Consider the following 23171-nt stretch of genomic DNA (forward strand, 5'->3'; position numbering starts at 1 on the left):
AAACATGTATAAAATTATCAGATATCACAGTAACCTGGCTCTTTGGACTACACAACTGAAACGCTCTTTCATTCCAACAATGACTGGATTTGGAAACCTGAATATACACTATTTTACATTACTTAGATTGTTTGTACAGCGCCTAGCACAGTGGGATCCTGGTCCATGACTGGTGTCCGTAGTTGCTACCACAACACAAATAATAACTAACAGTTTTAAATCCTGTGTATAGTGTAACTGCCTTTTGGTGTTGTACAACATGGTTCACTTCATTTACCAAATCATTGCCTTGAAAAACAGCACAGTGCAACGAAGTCTACGCCTATGCTGCGATCCAAGGTGCGCTTATAGCACTGCTAAAAATAGCGGTACAGATGCAGTAGCCCAGGCTTTAGCAAGGGCTGTACAAACATGCCAGAATCCAGAGTATGTACTTGCATTGCTAACCCTGTTGAAGCCAGTGACCCCATGTCTGCACTCCTATTTTTAACTCTGTTAGCAGAGGCATTCCTACCTGAGCTGCAATCACCCCTTGGATTGCATTGTAGACCTACCCTCATTGTAAGGCATATACTTTTTTCTTTATATATTCAATGTCATGATGAAATAAAGATCGTTTTTGAATATAAGCATCAATGTTACAATGGCATGTTTTAACAAGTTAACTTCTGCACGTGGGCATACCCATAACCACACTTAAACTGAATGAAAAATTACTTACTTTCATCATTAGAAACATTCCCCAGAGAGGTGTGACTGGAATACCGTTTGTTTTCACTTTCATTGAGACATCTTTCAATCCAGCTCTCTGCAAAATAACAAAATTGCTTTTTTGTCTTTTGTGTAAATACAAATCTTTTAAATGATCTGAAATCTACAATTAGGGTTGCCAACTTTCTGACTGCAGAAAACTGAACACCCTTACCCCACCCGCTACCCCTGCCCTGCCCTGCCCCCATTCACTCCATTCCCCCTTCCTCCGTTGCCTGGAGGGGGTGCGGACTCGGGGGGGGAGGGATGAAGGGTTTGGGGTACAGGAGGGGGCACCGGGCTAGGGTGTGGAGCCGAGGGGTTCGGAGTGTGGGAGGGGGCTCTGGGCTGGGGCAGGCGGTTGGGGGGGGGCGAGGGCTCTGGTGTAGGGCTGGGGATGTGAGGTTTGGGGTGTGGGAAGGGGCTCATAGCTGGGGCCGAGGGGTTCAAAGTGCAGGAGGGGGCTCAGGGCTCGGGCAGGGATGCAGGAGGGGGTTTGGGGTGCAAGGCAGGCTCTGTCCAGCGCTTACCTGAGGCGGCTCCCAGAAGCAGTGACATGTCCTCTGGCTCCTAGGCACAGGGGTGGCCAGGGAGGCTCCATGCGAGGCCCTCACCCACAGGCACCGCCACCGCAACTCCCATCGGCCGCAGTTCCCGGCCAATAGGAGCTGCGGACCCGGCTTTCAGGGTCGGGGGGGCAGCACGCATGGCTTCCCTGGCAACCCCTGCACCTAGGGGTGCAGGGACCTGTCACCGCTTCCGTAAGACGTGCGGAGCCTGCCTTAGCCCCTCTGCACCGCCAACCAGACTTTTAGCGGCCCGGTCAGCAATGCTGACCGGAGCCGCCAGGGTCCCTTTTCGACCGGGCATTCCGGTCGAAAACCAAATGCCTGGCAACCCTAAATACAATCTTCTCTTCTTCAACACTTAGCCAGACAGTCGGTCGTAGCGCTAGTTCGCCCTTTGGTCCATTCCTGCTCAACCGTGAAGGCTTGATGGCCTGAGAGTCCAACATTGGAACAGACTTGATGAACCCTTGTAATAGGGGGTCTCCCCCGCAAGTCCCACCTGAACCTCATCGTGGTGGAGGAGGTGTAACAACTGAAGGAGGGGATTGCTCGTTGGAGCGATGCCATCAGCGATGAAGGCTTGTCCAAAATATCACCTTGGGCATTATGCCAGGTGGACAGATCCAACGTGAACCCTGAAAATGAGGGCTAACACAGGCGGCGAAGATGCAGGGTAGCAGCTGCACCTAGGTACCTGAGGCGAAGCAAGTCACTTAGAAAGACTCAACAGCTCAGGTTGCACAGCGTGACGCCAGTACAGGTAGACCAGGAACAGGGTCGCGTTACTGCGCCTCCATCTCATCCCAGTGGGACGAGGTATTTCCCAGGATAATCGTTCACTCTTCTAAATACAATAGAGCACCACAATTTTTGCTAGAGGCCTTTCTGCTGGATTTCAGTCAAAACTTGCCCAGACCCATGTAGAAGAAGAATCCTCTTCCTGCCTTCAACTATCAGATTTCTGTTTTAAAAAACTACACAGGCTGAGTGAGATGTATCCATGCACATCAGGAGTCTTTTTCACGGAGACCAATAATTTATCTGATGCATAATTTAATGTGACAAGACAAATCAAGAGCCCTGTTCTCCTGAAACGTTTTCAAAATTATGCAGGGAATTGAAACAAGTGCACGATGCATACATTCCTAGGCCTCAATCTTGCAAAGCCTTATGCATGATTTCAATAAGACTCTTCACCTGTATAAAGTTAACCAGTGTGCAAGTCTTGGCAGGGTTAGAACCCACACACTGAGACCCAATCCTGGAATCAGATCCACTCAGGTGGACACTTATCCCCTCATGAATTCCTCCTCCCAACAGATACAAGGGTCTGGCCACGGAGATCTGATTGCAGTAGTGCGGCCTTACAATCCTTGTCCTGAAGACCTGGCATCTATCTTCTCATGTGTTTGCTTGTACAGCTCCTAGAACAATGGAGCCTTGAGTCTGGCGGGGACCTTTGGACACTATTGCAATGAATGTAATTCCTCCTCTCACAAAACTAGTATTAATGGTCATGTGCACAGGCAGGAAGAGGTAAAGATTGGTGGAACTGACCATGGCCATAGGTGGGGTAGGAAGAGGGGGAACCCAAGGCTGCAAAAGTGGCCCCCTACTTGCAGCAGGTAGCAACCCAGCTGAGAAAAGACTAACAGTAAGTGAAGTTAGTCAGACCCTGGTATATAGCAGATAGCCAAGGCCAAGAGCATTGAAAGGGATCTGGATGACCACACACCTGCTTTACACCACACAGCCTACATGAGAGACCTAAAACATTAGTTTCAGGGTGCAGTGATGGGCTGGCTGAGGTCCAGGGGATGGTTGTCTGTGAGATTTATCATCCTGGTGGGTAAACATGAGTGCACTGGTATTGTGCGGGCAGCTCGCTGCATTGCTAAAGTGTATCCGGTGGTTTTAGAGTGTTCATTTGAGGGTATACTTTAAGGTTATAAAAACAGGACAAGTACAGCTTTGGTTAAGAATTGAATTTGAATAAATAAAGACCTAAGTAACTACGGCCAGACAACACCCATGAGAGCAGCCTCATGCATCCAGATGCACACACACGTATGCAACAGGGGTCCATATAGAAGTACTCAAGAAGGGCAACATGAAGCAGCAAATCACACATTTGCCAGAACCCTACCAGAAGTCTCCAGTTATAGTTATGCACATGCTGTTCGAGCTGGTTAGCCCCTGGACCACAGGTTGCAGCAGCTTCATGTTGCACCCTCCGTATATCTCTATGCCATGTGCATTCCTGAAAGGAATAATGTTGTGGTGCAGCCTTCATTCCCTTAATTATGCCCACATTTGCATGCACCACCTCCCCTTTCGCAACTGTTTGCAGGTTCTGTGCACAGAGGCAACACATTCACCATTGTACTGCAAAGCACCCAAGAAGTATCAGACCAGGAATTCTCCTTCCTAGAATTTACTCCCTTTGCAGATGAGGATCAAGGATTTTTCACACTTTTTCAGGAAGGCAACTAAAGCAAACAAACACTGCAGCAACATATAGCTATTGTTTCTGGTATGTTTATACCCTCTCAGGAAAGCTGTTCCTCTTTCTATCACATCCAGCACGGCCATACATAAGACCACCCTGAGCCCAGTGGTTTAAAACCTTACAATAGAACCTTGATAACTAATCTGTACTTTACCCAATCACAAACCACAAGTCTGCGTGGAGATCTGATTTCCTGGCTTTCACGGAAGAAAAGATCCTGTTGAAGTTTTTCTGCAGGTCGATCCAGTACACTGTCTAAGGGCCATATGCCACATTATCTCTGCCCCGTGTCTGGTGTTCCTGGCACATGCTGAAATTGAGCCAGTGGTGCTGCCAATCCCGCCTGCTCCTTCCGTGCAGTGGGGCAGAGGGATGGGCTCTCAGCAGCAAAGAGGAACTGGGCACTCAGGGTTACAGCAGAGTGAGGTCTGAGAGGCCTATGAGAAAGGCTACCCCACCTCTTTGGTGCGAGCTCTGCAGAAAGCAGCCTTTGCATTGAGCTCAGCTGCTGGGAGTAAAAACAAACATAGCTGCCACCACCTCTGAGCAGAGAGCCTGATCCCCTGCTCTTCATCCTTCTAACAAGAACTGTGAGAGTCATCCTAGCAACAGGGAGCTGGCAGAAGCCATCTGTATTTATCTTCAGTGCCTGGGGCTGGGGGGCTAAGCTTTTTCAAGGTTTTATTTGGTGGTATTTTTCTTGTCAATATCTTTACACATACTGAACCCACTGTCTTCGATTAATACCACAACTTATATAGAACCCTTCATTTAGAAGGCTGACAAAGTATGTTACAAACTATAGTATACACAATCCCCCCACCTCTTAATGCAGTCACCTATGGGATGAGACACAGCTGTTGTTTAACAATATAGAATATCAGGGTTGGAAGGGACCTCAGGAGATCATCTAGTCCAACCCCCTGCTCAAAGCAGGACCAATCCCCAGACAGATTTTTGCCTCAGATCCCTAAATGGCCCCCTCAAGGATTGAATTCACAACCCTGGGTTTAGGAGGCTAATGCTCAAACCACTGAGCTATATACTGCAACACTAAACAATTTAGCAGCGAATCCCACACAACACTGTCTGCAGCACCCTGGGTTTTCCCCTGTGGTCTCACATTCAAGTATCTATCAAACCTCTTCCAGTATGAAAAATTATTTGACCTGCCAAGCAGCAAAGAATAGAGGAAACTAACACTGAGTCTCAATGTTCAGGGGATTACTGGCAAATTTACCAAATTACAGAGCACACTACAGAACCTGGCTGAAAAAGGTCTGCTTCTTTAAATGATGTGACTGGCATGATGAGCTGAGTGATGGAAATCTGGCTATCACAGCCGGTGCTAATTGGTGCAGTCAGACATTCAGCCAAGCATTTCCTGTGCACCTGGATCAAGATTTCCAAAATTGGGTCCCTAAAGTTAGGCTCCTAAAACCATATTTAGCACCTGTAATAAATGATCTTTGCAAAAGTGCTGAGCACCCACCAGTTCTCACTGTAGTTGCAACAGTGATTTGCTGTATTTTTGCTTGAAATCAGCAGGACTCTGTCCATGTGGATCTAATGATGGCATCAGGGCACAGATTTGCAAATGAGGGCAGAATATGGATTACATTGTTTTGTAGACCCCCACCTGCCAGGTAGTTTTGGACCCAAATTAACTGTGGCAGAAACTATTTTTAACTCTTTTATTTTAAAAAAAAGTTTTTACAAAACCTAACACCCAACACTAATAAGAATATTTTCATGCATTTCTTAAAAGCACAAACATGTCTTTGCATAAATTTAAATATTGCCATCAAGGACTTGCAGATCCCAAATATGGCAGCAGTGCACTAATGAAAATTAAAAAAAAGAAGAGAGAGAGAGAAAAACTGACTAAAAACAAAAGTGAAGCTGACTGGTCTAGTTTAGTTTCTCACCTGAGCAAAAAAAAAAAAAAACAAATTAAAAAGTAAGTTTGATTCTTAAATTCTTTCAGATCTTAATAATAGAGGCCATGACCCTACAAAAACAACCATATGGGCAGGCCCCTGAACGTGCACAGACCTCTACAGACTTCAGCAGGGCTCTAGGCAGGCCCTGGGTCTCACTGTATGGTTGTCTTTGCAGGATTGAGGCCTAAGTATTGTTCTGTGACCTTGGGGTCTATTTATTGGTTGGTTAGCATAGCCAGGCACAGTCCCCACAATAACAATGCAAGCATGAGCTCCGTGAAACAACAAAAGCACATCTGTTTATTGCAGGAATAGAGTACAAAGACAGCTCCCCTCCTGGAGTTAGGGCAGTTTCACTTTCTCCCTTCCACAGGAAGCACTCACACCCATCCGCCCCTAAACTTCCTCTAAGAATTACTTCCCAATGCAGAAGTCCTTCCCGCATGGGAGGAGTCAGACCTTTTACGGGCTGTCTGTGGGTGTGCTAGTAATATTTAATGCAGTCACCCCATGGGGACTCTGTATAGTAACGCAATACGATAACTTTGTTACACTATTAATAAAGAACACAGGTAAGGATTTTTTTTTAAATATAGTTTTTGAGATGACAGTGCCTCTTTAAATAATAAGTAAATATATCAGGGACTAAAAGTGGACTGTCAATCAACCTGTCATTTTACATGCTGCATTTTGCAAGCTTTTCTATATTTTTTGATATGTAAGTGAAGACAAGCACATTATAAATATTATACCATTTCTGTATGACCGAAAGAAGCAGACTCTTGAAACCAAGGTAATTTTTCATTCTTGATTTTCTTGCTAAATAACTTGAGAACAGGACAATTAACTTCAGAGTACTTTCATAAAGACAATTTGAAGGTGTTTCCTCAATGTAATAAGCATTTCCTGGACTAAATGAAATTTGCCAAAGTATTTATCATAAAGAATGAGGCTGAAAACCAATGTGTTTATTAGCCAAAAATATTTTTATTATTGTGTTTAATGAAAGCACACTCAAATTATTTCTAAGTGGACATTTTTAATGTTCTAAGTTAAACTCAAATGGAAGGAAAGAACCTACAAAAAAATAAAATGGGTTCCCACACTGCTGAAAGGTCAGTTTTTAAAACAATTTTTAAAAGGTATTATAAATCAACTTCCCACTTTTCCTCCTTTTTGCCCCAGTCCTGCAAAGACTTGGGAATCTGCTTAACTTGGGCATGCACGTAGTCTCGTTGAATTCAGTGGGACTCCTCGTATATTTAACAATGGGAGTATCCATGTGTTTAAAGTTAAACATGTGCCTAAGTCTTTGCAGGGTCGGGGCCTTTATCTGCCTTCTTATCTCTTACTTATTCCCACCCATTTCCTTACCTAAAAGTCAGTAAGGCTCTTTCTCTCTAGAACAACTAGTATGTTTTCGTTTACATTGTGTTTCAAAACTGAACTGGGAAAGAGGGGCTGGGATTCCCCAAAGGAAACACAAATATATGTAGGCTTGGAAAGATTAGATTTTTATTGGTAAATGTTGGTAACCGTCAATTTCACCGTACATACACAAACCAATGAAAAAATATTTCCATCGATAATAATCGAAACTTACAAATAGGCAAAGTAAGAAAAATGCTGCTTGAGAACTTATTGCAGTCTCATTTACTTTGTATCTTTTGACATGCTGCTGACGATCTGTGTTTTCATGGTTATAAAGATTTAACCTTTTGAATCTCAACATTTACTGTCATTAAATAATAATTGACTGACACCCTCCACCCCCGTTGTCTGACAACCCCCATAATTTAAATTTTCACAATTGCAGGAAATCTATAACACTTTTAAAAATGTTTAAAACTCATAATTTTGTGTAACTGTGAACATTTAAATAGATAAAAATTGGAGGGAAAGGGGCAAGGAAAGCCTAAAAACAAACATTGATATCTGTTGAAATTCTAAAAATATAAAAATCAAATTCTGCCAAGCCTAAATATATGACAGTTGTTCTGAGGACAAGAGCCTTGATGATCTGTAGGGAAAGTGGGAAGTTAGTCAAAAGCTTTTATTTTTTAAATTCTCTCTCACAGAAGATTGACAGCATAATTTTCTTTCCTTGTTTTTTCTCTTCTCTGTCATGTAAATGTTGGCGTTTTTCTGCTTCAGCTGAAGGAATTGAGACGCTGAAGTGACAGGGGATGTTGTGAAGGCCAAAACTATAATAGGGTTCAAAAAAGAACTAGATAAGTTCATGGAGGATAGGTCCATCAATGGCTATTAGCCAAGCTAGTTAGGGATGCAACCCCATGCTCTGGGCATCCCTAAACCTTTGACTGCCAGATGCTGAGAGTGGACACCAGGGGATAGATCACTTGATGATTACCTGTTCTATTTATTCCATCTGAAGCACCAGGCATTTACCACTGTTGGAAGACAGGATACTGGGCTAGCTGGACCATTGGTCTGACCCAGTATGGCCATTCTTATGTTCTTATATGTATTGCTGGCAAACAGCTTGAAGAAATTCTCATTACAGGAGCTAATTGGAGCTGAGAGATTATAGTAACCAATAAGACTTTGTAAATTTGCATATTCAAAGACTAGCTATTGAGATTGAGATATACAGTGTTTATGTAAATTCCTACATTTTGACTGGCTAATAATGACTGTTAGCCAGAGTAGATTGTAGTTGATGTTATATATGTGAATAATTGTACTGAAGGGGAATTCATAGAGTCATAGATTTAAGGCCAAGAGAGACCATTATGAGCATCTAATCTGCCCTTTATTTTGTCTCAGCCAATCACAGTGCAGGGATTTTCCACCAGTTATGCAATATTCTGCAATCTGAATGTGGTTGTATGATTGGCATAGTCATTGTATGGTTATTTCTCAGTATCCATAATGCCAATGTGCAAATCTCTCCACTCTGTAAACCTTCTGGTGTGATTGCCTGCTGAACTCAGAATTTTCAAGTGATTTGACAACAATAAATAGGACCATTTACTTCAGCTTTGCACAGGGATCAGGATTCATCCCATATGGACTGCTTCGATTTGCCGATTGCTGAGTCACCTCTGAAGTGGGATATGGCTGCTGTTAGAGCTAGAAATGGGTCAAAGGGAAAAAAAATTGATTCAACCACCCACATTGAACCTGAATGCGATCCACTCCTAATTTTTGTTTATCGCTTTCATTATAACCTTCCAACAATACTACAAAGCAGATTTAAAACTGGGTGCTAAGCAATTGAAGTAGAGGGGAAGTTATGTCTACAGATTGTGAATATTGAAAGCAAAAACTGGCCTGCACACCATTACACTTGCAAAGAGTGCCATGAGATATTTAATATCCAGATGCAGTCAAGGAGACTTCATTTTACATTTTACCTGAGAGATGGCAGTTCCTGCAACACACTGAACCTTACTACCAAGCTGTGGTATTGGTTCAACTTTTTCAGAGAGAAGAGTTGCATCTACTACATCAGTCACCGCCACCTCGTTCTGCAGCCAATCCCAGTGCTGACCCAGCCAGCCACGATTAGCTATTCTTGTGACATCTCAAGACATAAGAACATAAACATAAGAACATAAGAAAGGCCGTACCGGGTCAGACCAAAGGTCCATCTAGCCCAGTATCCTGTCTACCGACAGTGGCCAATGCCAGGTGCCCCAGAGGGAGTGAACCTAACAGGCAATGATCAAGTGATCTCTCTCCTGCCATCCATCTCCACCCTCTGACAGACAGAGGCTAGGGACACCATTCCTTACCCGTCCTGGCTAATAGCCATTAATGGACTTAACCACCATGAATTTATCCAGTTCTCTTTTAAACTCTGTTATAGTCCTAGCCTTCACAACCTCCTCAGGTAAGGAGTTCCACAAGTTGACTGTGCGCTGCGTGAAGAAGAACTTCCTTTTATTTGTTTTAAACCTGCTGCCTATTAATTTCATTTGATGACCCCTAGTTCTTGTATTATGGGAATAAGTAAATAACTTTTCCTTATCCACTTTCTCCACATCACTCATGATTTTATATACCTCTATCATATCCCCCCTTAGTCTCCTCTTTTCCAAGCTGAAGAGTCCTAGCCTCTTTAATCTCTCCTCATATGGGAGACAAGGGGGTGTGGCTTGGGATAAAAAATATGGTGGGTATAAGGAGGGACTGGATAGCTCAGGGGACTGCCCCTAGGATATGGAATCTTCCATCTGTAGTTCTCCAGATCAAATGCAGCCCTCCACTTTACTAACCAAATATCATTACTAGAGAAAGTTCATGTAGGGCATTGGGCAGTCTAACTTGTGATCTTACACCTGTTCCTAGTGGATAAGTGTTCACATCAGGAAAAACATGGCTCTAATGGGCACCCATGGTGGCAATCACTGGAGAAAGGCTGCTGACTGAGTGGTTTATGGAGACTGAACTCTTTTCTCGTCTCTAGAGGTGGTCTCTCTAGCCTGAAGCACATTGATATGAAAGACCCTTGCATTCCTGCTGCCCATGTGGGTGGACAGAGAACTTTAGCCTCCACAACTATTAATCAGCACTAAATTTGCGTTGACCGTCACGTATTCTGTGCTTGTACAGTGATTATCACAATGGGGCGACAATCCTGGTATGGGATCTTTGCATGCTATTGCAATGCAAATAAGTAATAATGATAGTAAAAGGAAAAACAATAGTACATCTTATTCTAATATTTCTTCTGGGGAAAAAGAAGTCCACACATTACAACATTGTCATGACCTAAATCAATCAACCATACTAACATAGAGGACAAGTCAGGACTTTTAAACTCCCAAGCCGTATTCTCCTCAACAGATCAAAACACTGTTGGCCATTGGTCTCTGCAGGACAGCCACACCAGAGTATACCCAGCAAATCGTGAAGGGCCTAATCCAGCACCCACTGAAGTCAAAGGACAAACTCTCATTTACTTCAGTGGGCGCAGGAGCAGGGCCTAACAGCTATCAACCGAAACACAAAAGTTCACATGATAGGATCTAATTGTTGAACATAACATTACTGCAACAGGAACCTGCGTAAAGCCCACTGAAGCCAGTAGGGTCTTTCTATTGCTTTCAACAGGCTTTGGATCAGACACTAAATACATAAAGCACTACCTGTATATAAATAAAACTTTCCCGGTGGCTCCATTTTCTGCCTTCAGTGTCTTTCTTATTTATTTATTTATTTATTTGTGAATACTACTGGTGGTGAAGAAAACCCTCTAGCAGGGACCAGAATGTAACCAGTCTATAGTTATTTCCTGAAACAATGGAACAATGGAGCAAACTCATCCCTGGCGTCTCTCCCCTGACTTTAACAGAGTTACCTCTGGATTGAATTTGACCCAATAGCTATAAGAGACTTGTCTAGTTTATCACGAGGGGTGTCAACTGCGTAGCCTAATGACAACAGTTTTAAACTGACAACATTTAACTATTTCAGTGCTAATCATTTAAGCATTAACATCTAACTGTGTTTATCCACTGTGGTTGAGTAACATGGAAATTAGTCTGGAAAAGTTCTGGCAGGTCACTTTAACCATGTTCTGGGGCCCTGCTAGGGTTGTTCCCTACTGTGTATTCTAGTCTAGGGCTTTGTCTAGTCTAGTTTTAAATGTTCCATCCCTTCCCTGGAGATGTTATTACTCACTCTAATAGACTCTTCCCTACTAGGAAGTGTATCTCCAGCCTAATGTTTCTTTTTCTTAAATTCATCCCATTACTCCTAGTTATTGTACCAAGGCTTGGAGTGCGCACTCCAGAAAGCAAGCCGCCCTGGGATGTGGGAAAGAGAAAAGGGAAGAGGGACAGCATCTATGAGAAGAAAGGTGAAGGAAGTAGCAGCCCACAGGAGAAGGTGGTGGGGGGAGTGTTGAGGGGAGAGCAAACTAGGGTGAAAGCTTGGCAACGAGGCCATGAGTCAAGCACCACCAGAATATTCTCCCCCCAGTTCAACCCTTGCTGCCATTAATACAGACAACTAGTCTAGCAGAGTTGGGACTAGCTCCCCAATAGTGTGCACTGCAGGTGATTATAAAGCAGCAAGTCATGGACAGGCTTATAGCCAGAGCTAGCTGTACATCACTTGCTCTGACTAGAAACCCACTCATGTCTTGCTCCTTCCTTATCTCCTGTAACATACGCTGTTTAGTTGCTAGTTGCATACACCAAGTGCCTCCATCGCCTGAGAAGCACACTGTAGTATGCACTATTGGAAGTGTCCTGGGGTTGACTACAGCAGAGCACTGGAAGCTTTTGAAAGAGTCCCTCTCTTTTAAAGGGGGGAAAAAATCATGATCGCTCTGAAAACTTCACCAAAACACTGAGATTTATTTCCTACCCCCAGCCACCTGACGTGGGACTGGGTTACAAACAATTATACTCCTGGTACATGGCAGGGGTCAGTCATCATCGATTCTAGTGGCTGATGTTACCTCTTTTTTAAAACAGTCAAACAAACAAATGCAATTAATATACTATCAACCCAAACCACCACCAAAAATTAATATGGACAATTAATAAAACACAGAGAAGTTTAGGCTGTAGGTCAGAGTAGATGACGTCAACCCTCAGGGCAAATGAAAGGATTCTTCTGCCTTCTCTGGACCATTAGTCAATAACAATTACCTCTCAAGCTTAGTGGCTTTCTGATCACATGGCCACCTGTTCTCAGAACAGTCCTTGAGGTAGATCTGCTACCTTGAGCCTGGATTTGCTGTTTTTTGTAATTTCATTGTCATTGACTGGATGTGTATTGTGTCAGCCCGTCCAGGAGCACTGCTGGTAGTATCTTGGTTGGCCTTAAGAAACTAAGTCAAAGTCCTTCTTGTTTTTGTGTAGTTGTCTTCTATTCCTCCTGTAGGACTGATCCTCAGGGATGCTTATGTCACATAACCTTGGTGCAGCTGGTATAGCCAATTACCTTGGCAAGTTCCCAGACACAGCCTTTTTGAAATCTAACATACTCTCCCACTCGCAACAGGGGTAAGTGTCTAGCATTCTTGTTGTAGTAGTTTCTTTATGTTCTAGTTTCTTGGCCTATCATTCTGTTGGGTTAATTGTCTTTGGTCCAAGGAACATGTTAAAGGTCTTTGTCCTTCCACCCATAAATCTGAACTGGTGGTCCTAAGGAACCATTGTGAGAGGTGTTGTGATATTCCAACAATGTCAAGTATGGACCCCGTGAATCCAATGGGGCCCTTTTGTTCTGTTTATCCAGTTTTTTGCTCTTTGTATTGACTTGTCTGCTAACCCATTTGATGGTGTGTAGTATGGGCCCTGGTGTGCTTGAACTGATACAGCTAAGAGAGTTGTGAATTATAGCCCATTATTTGTTATTAATTCGTCTGGAATCCCACGGTGAGCAAACTGTGTTTACACTGTGCTATTACCTTGTTACTCCATGTATTGTGCAACAGCTCTGTTTTAAAAATTTGGAGTAGTATTCCATCCAAGAGGGCATATATCAATTTTAAAAAACTGGCCCAAACCTTGGACCAAGGACATTCAGGAATCTTTTGTGGTTGCAATGGTTCATTCGCATTCTGATTCCTGTATTTCACTACAGATCTTATTTTCCATAGCACCATTCATGCCTGGCAAGACAGGAACATCTCAAACTCTGTCCTTATCCTCCTCAGGAACCACATGGTGATTTATGTGTGGTATTTCTGACCTCATGCTGTGTGTGGAATTATGACGACGCAGCCGTTCTCCAGAATCCCATCATGTGCAGCAATTCCATCCCTATATCCTCGGTAAGTTTTTGTGCTCGGGGTGCATTTTCAATTCAGTGTGTGCATTTTAATTAGGTGCATTTTGGTTTTTCCTTTGCTTGCTAGCACATATTTTGGGCAGTTTTCACCAGCCCTAGAAGCATGCACTGTTCTTTGCAATGTCAAGTCCATTTATCACAGTAGCCTTGCTTTGACCTAGTGATCAGTTATACCAGAAATAAACTGGTATCTAATTGATCCATCTGTTAACTATTCAAATTCACCTGACTTAGAGTCATTACATAGCTCTGCAACATGATGGTCAATCATCTGCTCCAGCACCTGGTTTCTTTTAAAGACTATATGCCTTTTCCAAGGGGTAATTGCACATGCCTTAAAGTAAAGGGGGGAGGGATAGCTCAGTGGTTTGAGCAATGGCCTCCTAAATTGAGGGTTGTGAGTTCAATCCTTGAGGGGGTCACTTAAGGATCTGGGGCAAAATCAGTACTTGGTCCTGCTAGTGAAGGCAGGGGGCTGGACTCAATGACCTTTCAAGGTCCCTTCCAGTTCTAGGAGATAAATAAATTAATGGAGATATCCTATTTTATTTTATAATTTGTATTCTTGATTTTTTTGGATGACTTTGTCTGTCAGTTTGCAGCCCCTTCATGCTCTCATTTTAGTGTATTATGTAGATCTCCAGTGATTCTGGGTCTGCCACACATAGCAGTACGGAAGATTTTACCTTCTCTAATTTCTATGCAACAACATTTCCTTGCAGGAAGATTTGAAAGTTCACAATCACCTCCTCCTTTTCTGTGCCACGTTCATTCCCAGGGCGAAGGACGGCTCCCTCTCTGCACTTTTGCCAAAACTTCCATTTACTTTGAACACCATGTAATTAATGTGCGACACACACGAGAGTTCACAAGAGACTGGTCTTTGTTTCTCGGTCCCAGTCACATGGCAGGGGTTAGTATCCACTCACTAGTGGCTTTTTGGGGGAAATCATCATGATAACCCTGGAGCCTCAACCCACTAGTGCATGTGAAGAGGCATGAAAGCCCCAGACCATTGATTCAGTCCCACAGGGGTACAAAGCTAAAGTGAGTTGGCTGGATAGAATATCTGTGAGAAGCTGGTCTACACCAAGTGCCCACGCAATGCTTCCTTCTCTGCAACAGGCGCTGCTGAATCTAACAGCAAGCCAGGTTGGCCCAGCACAGTGGTCAGTGCTTAAAGTGGTCTGAAAAAATGTGTGGGGTCTATAATAATCTGGGAGATGCAACTTTGATAAAACTGTGCTTAAAGTGTGCCCCATAGCAACCTGCTTCGATTCTTAATTTTTTTTTTTTGCCAGGTCTGTGACCCCTTGTGACCTGTCCCCGTACACACACTTTAAGCACTGAGGTGGTGCATCAGTAAGACAGGCAGGCAAAGAGGACAAAGCAACAAAACAAGGGGGAAGAGACAAGAAAACAATGACAACGGGGATGAGGGAGACAATTGAGAAGGAAAAGGAAAGGGGGACGAAGAGGAAATATGAGGGGGGAAAAAACTGGTAAAAGGAGGTAGCCAAGGAGAAAGGAGGATGGAGAGAGAGAAGATAAAGATGGTGAAGATACCAAACAAACAGAGAAAAGGGAGACCAGGAGAAAAGAGAAAAACTATACAAGAGCCAGAGAAATCTGTCCCATCAAAAAGAGCACTTCTTGCCAGACCCATACAGAAATCTTGACTCTCAAAAAAATCCAGATGGGCCATCTGGATTGGCAACAGCAATATGGAACGGCCAAAATCATCTGATTTGAGGATACTAAAAAAAACCCAGCAAAACAAAGCAATAGAAATGAAAATATACTAAAGTGTAAAAAGAGAACAGTATTTCTTTTAGCATTTAAAAATGCATCTAGAGAACATTTGTTTTCCAAAATTAGAAGGGGTAGTAATCAATAATAAATAAAATAATATTAATTAATTAATAATATGCTCTAGGTCATCCTAGAGGTCCCAGCAAAGATCAGTGTCCCACAGTACTGTACATATACACACACTAAGAGTTCTTGTCAGAAGCTGGGAATGGGTGACAGGGAATGGATCACTTGATGATACCTGTTCTGTTCATTCTCTCTAAAGTGCCTGGCATTGGCCACTGTCGAAAGACAGGATACTGGGCTAGATGGACCTTTGGTCTGATCCAGTATGGCCGTATGTTCTTATCCCACAAAGCTTACCAGCTAAATATATTTCTGAGAGGTTTCTCAACAACTCTCCACTCAGCCCCCAATACACACAAATTAGAGATTCAAAAACCTAGAGCAAATTCAATTCCTTCCGCTCCTTCTCTCCTCAGAAAATAGCACAGGTTTCTCAAACTGCGAGGCTGACCTCCCCGAGAAGGCTCCACTCTCCACTCCCCACTATGCACAAGCAAGCCCAGGGAACATGAAAAAAGAAATGGGAGCCCCTTCCTTTTTCACTTACGACACAACAAGACAAGAATCTAGTCCTGAGTATTCAGTGCTGAATGCTGGCTGCTCAATAGAAGGGCTGTTTGCGGGAGCTCCAAGTGGAAATGATCCAGCAAGCTGGAGAAGTAAACAGGCTGCTCCGTCCATGGGATTAAAATGCTCTCTAACTGCAGCCTCCCAGTCCATGAGCCCTCCTCCCCTCCCCCAGGAATGCCCTTTGCTGCCCCTAACCACACCAATTAAAATGTTTATATTAGGTCTGTCAATTAATTGCAGTTAACTCACGTGATTCACTCTAAAAAATTAATCGCGATTAAAATCATTAATCACAATTAATCACACTTTTAATCACACTGTTAAACAATAGAATACCAATAGAAATTTAAAAAATATTTTGGATGTTTTTCTACATTTTCATATATATTGTATTCTGTGTTGTAATTGAAATCAAAGTGTATATATTAGTTTTGATTATAAATATTTGCACTGTAAAAATGATTAAGAAAAGAAATAGTATTTTTCAATTCACCTCATACAAGTACTGTAGTGCAATATCTTTATAGTGAAAGTGCAACTTACAAATGTAGATTTTTTTTGTTACATAACTTCACGCAAAAACAAAACAATGTAAAACTTCAGAGCTTACAAGTCCACTCAGTCTTACTTCTTGTTCAGCCAATCGCTAAGACAAACAAGTTTGTTTACTTTTACAGGAGATAATGCTGCCCTCTTCTTATTTACAATGTCACCAGAAAGTAAGAACAGGCATTTGTATGGCATTTTTGTAGTCGGCATTGCAAGGTATTTACGTGCCAGATATGCTAAACATTCATATGCCCCTTCATGCTTTGGCCACCATTCCAGAGGACATGCTTTCATGCTGATGACGCTCGTTAAAAAAATAATGCATTAATTAAATTTTTGACTGAACTCCTGGGGGGAGAATTGTATGTCTCCTGCTCTGTTTTACCCGCATTCTGCCATATATTTCATGTTCTAACAGTCTCGGATGATGACCCAGCACATGTTGTTCATTTTAAGAACACTTTCACTTCAGATTTGACAAAGCGCAAAGAAGGTACCACTGTGAGATTTCTAAAGATAGCTACAGCATTCGACCCAAGGTTTAAGAATCTGAAGTGCTTTCCAAAATCTGAGAGGGACAAAGTGTGGAGCATGCTTTCAGAAGTCTTAAAAGAGCAACACTCCGATGCAGAAACTACAGAACCCAAACCACCAAAAAAGAAAATCAACCTTCTACTGGTGGCATCTGACTCAGATAATGAAAATGAACATGTGTCAGTCCGCTCTGCTTTGGATTGTTATCGAGCAGAACCAGTCATCAGCATGGACGCATGTCCCCTGGAATGGTGGTTGAAGCATGAAGGGAGATCTGAATCTTTAGTGCATCTGGCATGTAAATATCTTGCGACACCGGCTACAACAGTGCTATGAGAACGCCTGTTCTCACTTTCAGGTGACATCGTAAAAAAGAAGCGGGCAGCGTTATCTCCTGCAAATTGTAACCAGACTTGTTTGTCTTAGCGATTGGCTGAACAAGAAGTAGGACGGAGTGGACTTGCAAGCTCTAAAATTTTACATTGTTTTATTTTTGAATGTAGGGGTTTTTTTTGTACATAATTCTACATTTGTAAGTTCAACTTTCATGATAAAGAGATTGCATTACAGTACCTATATTAGGTGAATTGAAAAATACTATATCTTTTGTTTTTTTACAGTGCAAATACTTGTAATCAAACAAATATAAAGTGAGCACTGTACACTTTGTATTCTGTGTTGTAATTGAAATCAATATATTTGAAAATGTAGAAAACATCCCAAAATATTTAAATAAATGGTATTCTATTATTGTTTAACAGTGCGATTAATCGCGATTAATTTTTTTAATCACTTGACAGCCCTAGTTTATATTGAGGTGGGGGGGGGCAAGTATTGTCTCTGTCACCTTGTGTTTAGGAGAAGAATGTTGGCACCAAGTTTGGGAAACCTGGGGCTACAGAGTCGACCACAAGTTTGGGCTCCGTTACCATTGCCCTTGGCGAGAAAGGCAAAACAGAGGACCAGATCTTCAGAAGAGTTCAGCACTCGGCAGCTCCCATTGTTTTCAGAGGGGGCAGCGGGGTGGGTGGAGTAAATCTTAGGTACAAGCATGAGCCTTACTTTGCAATATAGTTTGAAGGTCTGTTTTTAAACTCCGTTATTCCCATGTGTGATGGAGACCAGGGCCATGAACCTGCAAGGAGCTCTGCTGGGGCAATGAGGCTGTGTGCAGGTGAAGGGGCCCACTCAAGCAGAACCCCTTTCAGGCCCCAGGGTTTCCTTCATGGCACAAAAACATGTCCAGTGGTAGATTTTAGAAACCCAGGAGAACAGGCTTCTCCAGAAGCTGGACATATGTTGTGCTGATTTAGGCCTTTCCCCCCCAACATTACCTCTGGCAACTGGTTTTCATCACCAATAGCACGTGCACCCTGTCTCCACGTAGCTTTAGCACTCCTCGGATATTGTGCAGAAATGAATACAATACAGGAAAAGTATGTTTTAACCCACTGTATCATTCCATTCAGCGTATCGCTAGTCACCCTACATCTCTTTTATCTGCTGTAATCAAGAATGATTTCTTATGGTAATTCTCTTTGACATTTTATTGCAGTATAAATGTACCACAGGCTAAGGGTGGAATCCAGTGCCTCTTGGCTTCAATGGAGAGACTCCCAGCGAATGACTCCATTAGGCTCTGGTTCAGGCCCTGTAAATCTCTGTAACAACCTAAAGTTCATAGCATCTGTATTTCAGTGTTTTGCTTACTCAGGGCCTGAGTCTATAAACTTCTACTCAGGTGAGTAGCTGTTACTCCTGCAGGTAGCCCCATCCAATATAATGGGAATGCTCACATGAGTACAGGTTTGTGGTGTCAGGCCCTGGCTAGCTGCATCACCTGAAATAGCTGGGCTGGAGAAAGCTGGCTATAGGAGGCCCGTTAGTATTATTCTGATCAGAGCAGGTTTTACAAAAACTTTAAAAGTGAGTACTGATGGGGAGGACGGGGGGCGGGGAAGCAGTGACTCAAATACTAGTGTGTCTGAGGACATTTCTCCTTAATCCACAACAATTTCTAATCATCTGCTCTTGAAGTCCTGACTTCAGGCAAAACTCCTATTTCTTTCAAGACTGGCTATCAACTTTGCAACTGAATTAACCCTCCCACTTGGAGAATAGGTTTTACAATGGATGTGCTGACATAACAGAAGAGCCTAACCCTGTAGTACTGATTTGTCCAAAGTTCCTATTGTCTTCAATGGCAGTTTTGTTCACCTAATGACTGCAGGATCAGGCCAGGAATAGCATAGAGAAATCATGAAATTGAAATGCATATCAAGAGCTGAATGCTTTAGAATAAATCTCTCTCTTTCTTAATGCTGTGGGTTTTAGTTGGGACTGTTTCTCTGAAAGACACCTGTCTATCCCGCTATCCTGGTTCTTCTGTTGTTGCTCATCATCATAATATAGGAGCTCTTATTTAGAAAACCTGGTGAGAATTTGTTAATTGTGAACTCTGGTGTGCTAGCTGCTGAGAACTAGCTATTTCACTCACATAACAAAGACCATTTTAGAGAAATAATTTCACTTTCCAAACCCCTCCCCCCTCCACACACACACTTAACTGCAGTCACAGGGAAAGAAACAAAACATTCCTGAGCCCAGAATTTTGGACAGGTTGGGGGCACTTTAAACTGCAAGGGAGCCTTTTCTCAGTTATTGAAGCCAGTGGGCCCCATCTTCCTGCTGACCCCCTCTTTCTTTCTCGATGACAGATTTATCATGAAGGGGAAAACTTGCCAAAAACATTTAACATGATCAATTACTTATGCTCAGAGGATGAAATCTTGGCCCTGTTTGAAGTCAATGCAGCTGATGTCTTATACCTAATGAACAGATCTTCATGCAAATCTCTAAGAAGAGAATAAACAGGAAGGGGGCAAATGCACAACTGCCAGTTACACATGTGACATGGATGCAAAATAAAATTACATATTCACAAGCATTATAAAAACTCATTATAGGTCAAGCCCTCTGTATGAGGAACTCCCATTGACTTCAACAGGAGTTTTCCATGGAAGTGATGGGGGTGGAAATGGCAGGATTGGGCCCTCTATCAAGTAGAAAATTATACTATACACACACACTTACATATGAATGCAAATGAAACATGCACACACAGACACACGTGTGCATACACAAATGTTTGAATATGTACATATTAAAAAACATTCCATATGCCCAAACTGGCGTAATGATCACCAATTACCCTTCCTCATTACTACTGTTCTCTGTAGTATCCCTCGTGGCAAAACCCATTATACCACCCATCATCCTAACTAGAATGTCAGCAGTCCGTTTACTCAGCTGCTATGAGTTTCAGACTCCAGCAGGATCAAGTCTTAGAGAGTATTCGTTTTCAGCTACAATGGCATAAATATAAAATTCAGCACAGATCCATGGAAATAGACATGGGGAGGGGGAGGGGAATCAGGAAATTCACCTACTTCAGTATTCATGCAATAGCGAGTTGATTATTTTATTGTCATGTAATGTCAAATACTACTCAAAGTGCGGACTTTATACCTGCGTTAGGTACATGACAGCCCACCACTGCTCCAAAGGCGGTGTTACAGTTCTGACTGTACTCGAGCCCACCTCTTTGAGTCTTGACCTGAAGGGGATGTGTGTTCAGACACCACCCAGAGTTTAGCGATCCCAGCATTGCACCTTCATGTCAGGATTTTGCTGGGGGAGGCTCCAAAGTGTGAAACCCGTTCCCCTTGACGTTCACCCCAATTCCTCTCTTCCTTCTTTATAAACAAACAAGAAAACCTGGTGTTTTACAGTCAGACACTGCTGCCCCACCCAGCCTTTCCCCCTCTCCTCCATACTGCCCTTATTTTTATTGAACCCCTCCTCCCCACAGACTGATTATTCTTTGGGTGGGAGGGTTAAAATAATAAGGGTGTTTTCAAATTATGCTTCATTATATTTTAATAATATTGGCATGTAGCACAGAACCCTAGTGTCTCAGCATGAGGGTGTTAAAAATAAAATAGTCCTCATTGTATAAACAGATTAAATAGTCTATGTGAAACTTTAACTCAGTAGACAAGAACAACTGCAGTAAATCAGTCACTGGACTGTTCTGTATTTCAGATGAGAGTAGGGGGGTCACAAGGGCACAATGTCCACTGGAAGCACCATTGCAGTCTCACACACATGTCCAGAGGGCCCAGTTCTGGAGCCCTGTCTTCAACGGGAGTTTTGCCCAAGTAAAATGTTCAGGACTGTAACTTAAAAACAAATGTTTTCTCACTCTACTTTTGCAAAATGAGGCACTGTTGTGCCACTCTCCAGGCTATTTGTGTGTGTGTTTTTGTTTTTGTTTTAAAACAACCATTTATAAACAGCAGGCAAATAATGCACCGTCACTCATTTTACACACACAGCTGAGAAAACTACCACGTTTTTCCCTCAAATTTTTGGAAATAATTCAATAGCAATTGAAGAAAATGTAGACGATTTTTTCCCCCGACTAGAACTTTGAACGTCAATGTCTAACCTCAGTCCAAAAATCTCCGAAAAGCAGGATTTAATATAAATGCATTGATACAATGTAAGGGCTTGATCCTAGCGCCTATCCCGTTCTCACTAAGAGTTCCTCCAGCCGGACACCCAAAATAATGCCAGCAACACCATGATAGTAAACTGGAAAAACCATTTCTACCTCTTTCGCTGGTGCATTTCTATGAAATCAGATAATGTGGTTAACAGGATTTAGATCATATAGGACTCAACGCAGTATTCTTTGTATATCCACACCTCATCAACTTCAAGGTGTAAAAGGAATACAGGCTCAGCCCCATTAACATCATGCACTGTGTATATGGGAGTATAGAATCTAACAAGCGTAAGCGATCAATAAAGAAATATAACATATTCTTCAGCCATAATGAACAGTTGGTCTCCTAGATAACAATGCAAATTGTTTTGGAAACATCTTATGAAAAGATAGGTAGTTTTCCAGCAACAAAATAAACCGCTAATTTGAATTTCAAAAATCTTGAGATCTAAGGTTAAATACTATAGTATTATTCAAATGTTTTAAAGTTTTATAATCAATCTCTTTGCCAACTAGGACACTAATATTTGTTAAGATTTAAAGTGGTTACATCTTTATATCAATTTTCATTAACGAAATCAGTGTATGAAAGCCTTTATTGCTATTATGAGTGAACGTTTACATTCTAGATTTTTTTGAAAAAATGCAAATGAATAAAACAGAATGTTGGTTACTAAAACATATCAGTTTATTTTAAAGATGTGTAGCTATAATGTCAGCTTCATTCACAGGGAATCATAATAATCCTCATGCAGTCATGAGAATATATCCCAAAATTAGACTCATGCTAAAATGCTTTCATCGTTTCACGTGATTTAAGCATTTCAGGGTTCACACCAAACGTGCGTTAAGGGCTCTCTGAAATCAGTGTAAGCCTTTTGATTGGGTTTAATGGGCTGTGGATCAGGCCCGAAGTGTCAGCTTTAGGTCCCACCCCTCCAAAAGGACCTGATCCCTCTCCCACTGAAGTAAGTGGAAGTTTTGCCATTGATCTAATTTGGACCAACATGGGGCCCAAAAATCTGTAGCAACAAGTGTCTCCATACTTTACACATACATCCAGCAGAAACGTGCAAAACTATCTCGTTTCCATTATCCCCCACCCCTGACAGCCTGTGGCACAGAGCATTCTTGGAGGGTTTTAATAATGCCTGGCAAGACGGCAACACTTGCATGGTCTCTAGTTCCCTTCCTAGGAAAGACATGCTGTTCTTCTGGAACCCAAAAGGATGGGAAGTGATGGAGGTTTCGACCTCTGGGACATAGAATCATAGAATATCAGGGTTGGAAGGGACCTCAGGAGGTCATCTAGTCCAACCCCCTGCTCAGAGCAGGACCAATCCCCAGACAGATGACATGGCTGAAGGTATGTGGAGGTAAAGCTACCCACCAAGGAAAAAGGAGAGCACACACACAACTGCCCTAAAAATAACTAAATAAACATCACCACCACCAAAACAAAGCTACTGTTTTGATGAAAGGATTACATTCTGACACGTCATCTGGGGGAGGGAGGGGAATCATTC

The 23171-nt window shown here is 42.5% G+C and overlaps 1 protein-coding gene across 1 annotated transcript in view; it reads right to left on the reverse strand.

Moving 5' to 3' along the window:
• The window catches only part of RFX4 (regulatory factor X4), a 105154-nt gene extending 104351 nt beyond the window's left edge, over window positions 1–803 (reverse strand). The window contains exon 1 of the mRNA XM_065422431.1: window positions 722–803. The gene's annotated coding sequence lies outside the window, so the exon portion shown is untranslated. The remainder of the gene's footprint in view (window positions 1–721) is intronic.
• Between the last annotated feature and the right edge of the window lie 22368 nt (window positions 804–23171).

The sequence above is a fragment of the Emys orbicularis genome, chromosome 1, assembly GCF_028017835.1.
Source record: "Emys orbicularis isolate rEmyOrb1 chromosome 1, rEmyOrb1.hap1, whole genome shotgun sequence".
In the NCBI taxonomy this organism is placed as follows: Eukaryota; Metazoa; Chordata; order Testudines; family Emydidae; genus Emys; species Emys orbicularis.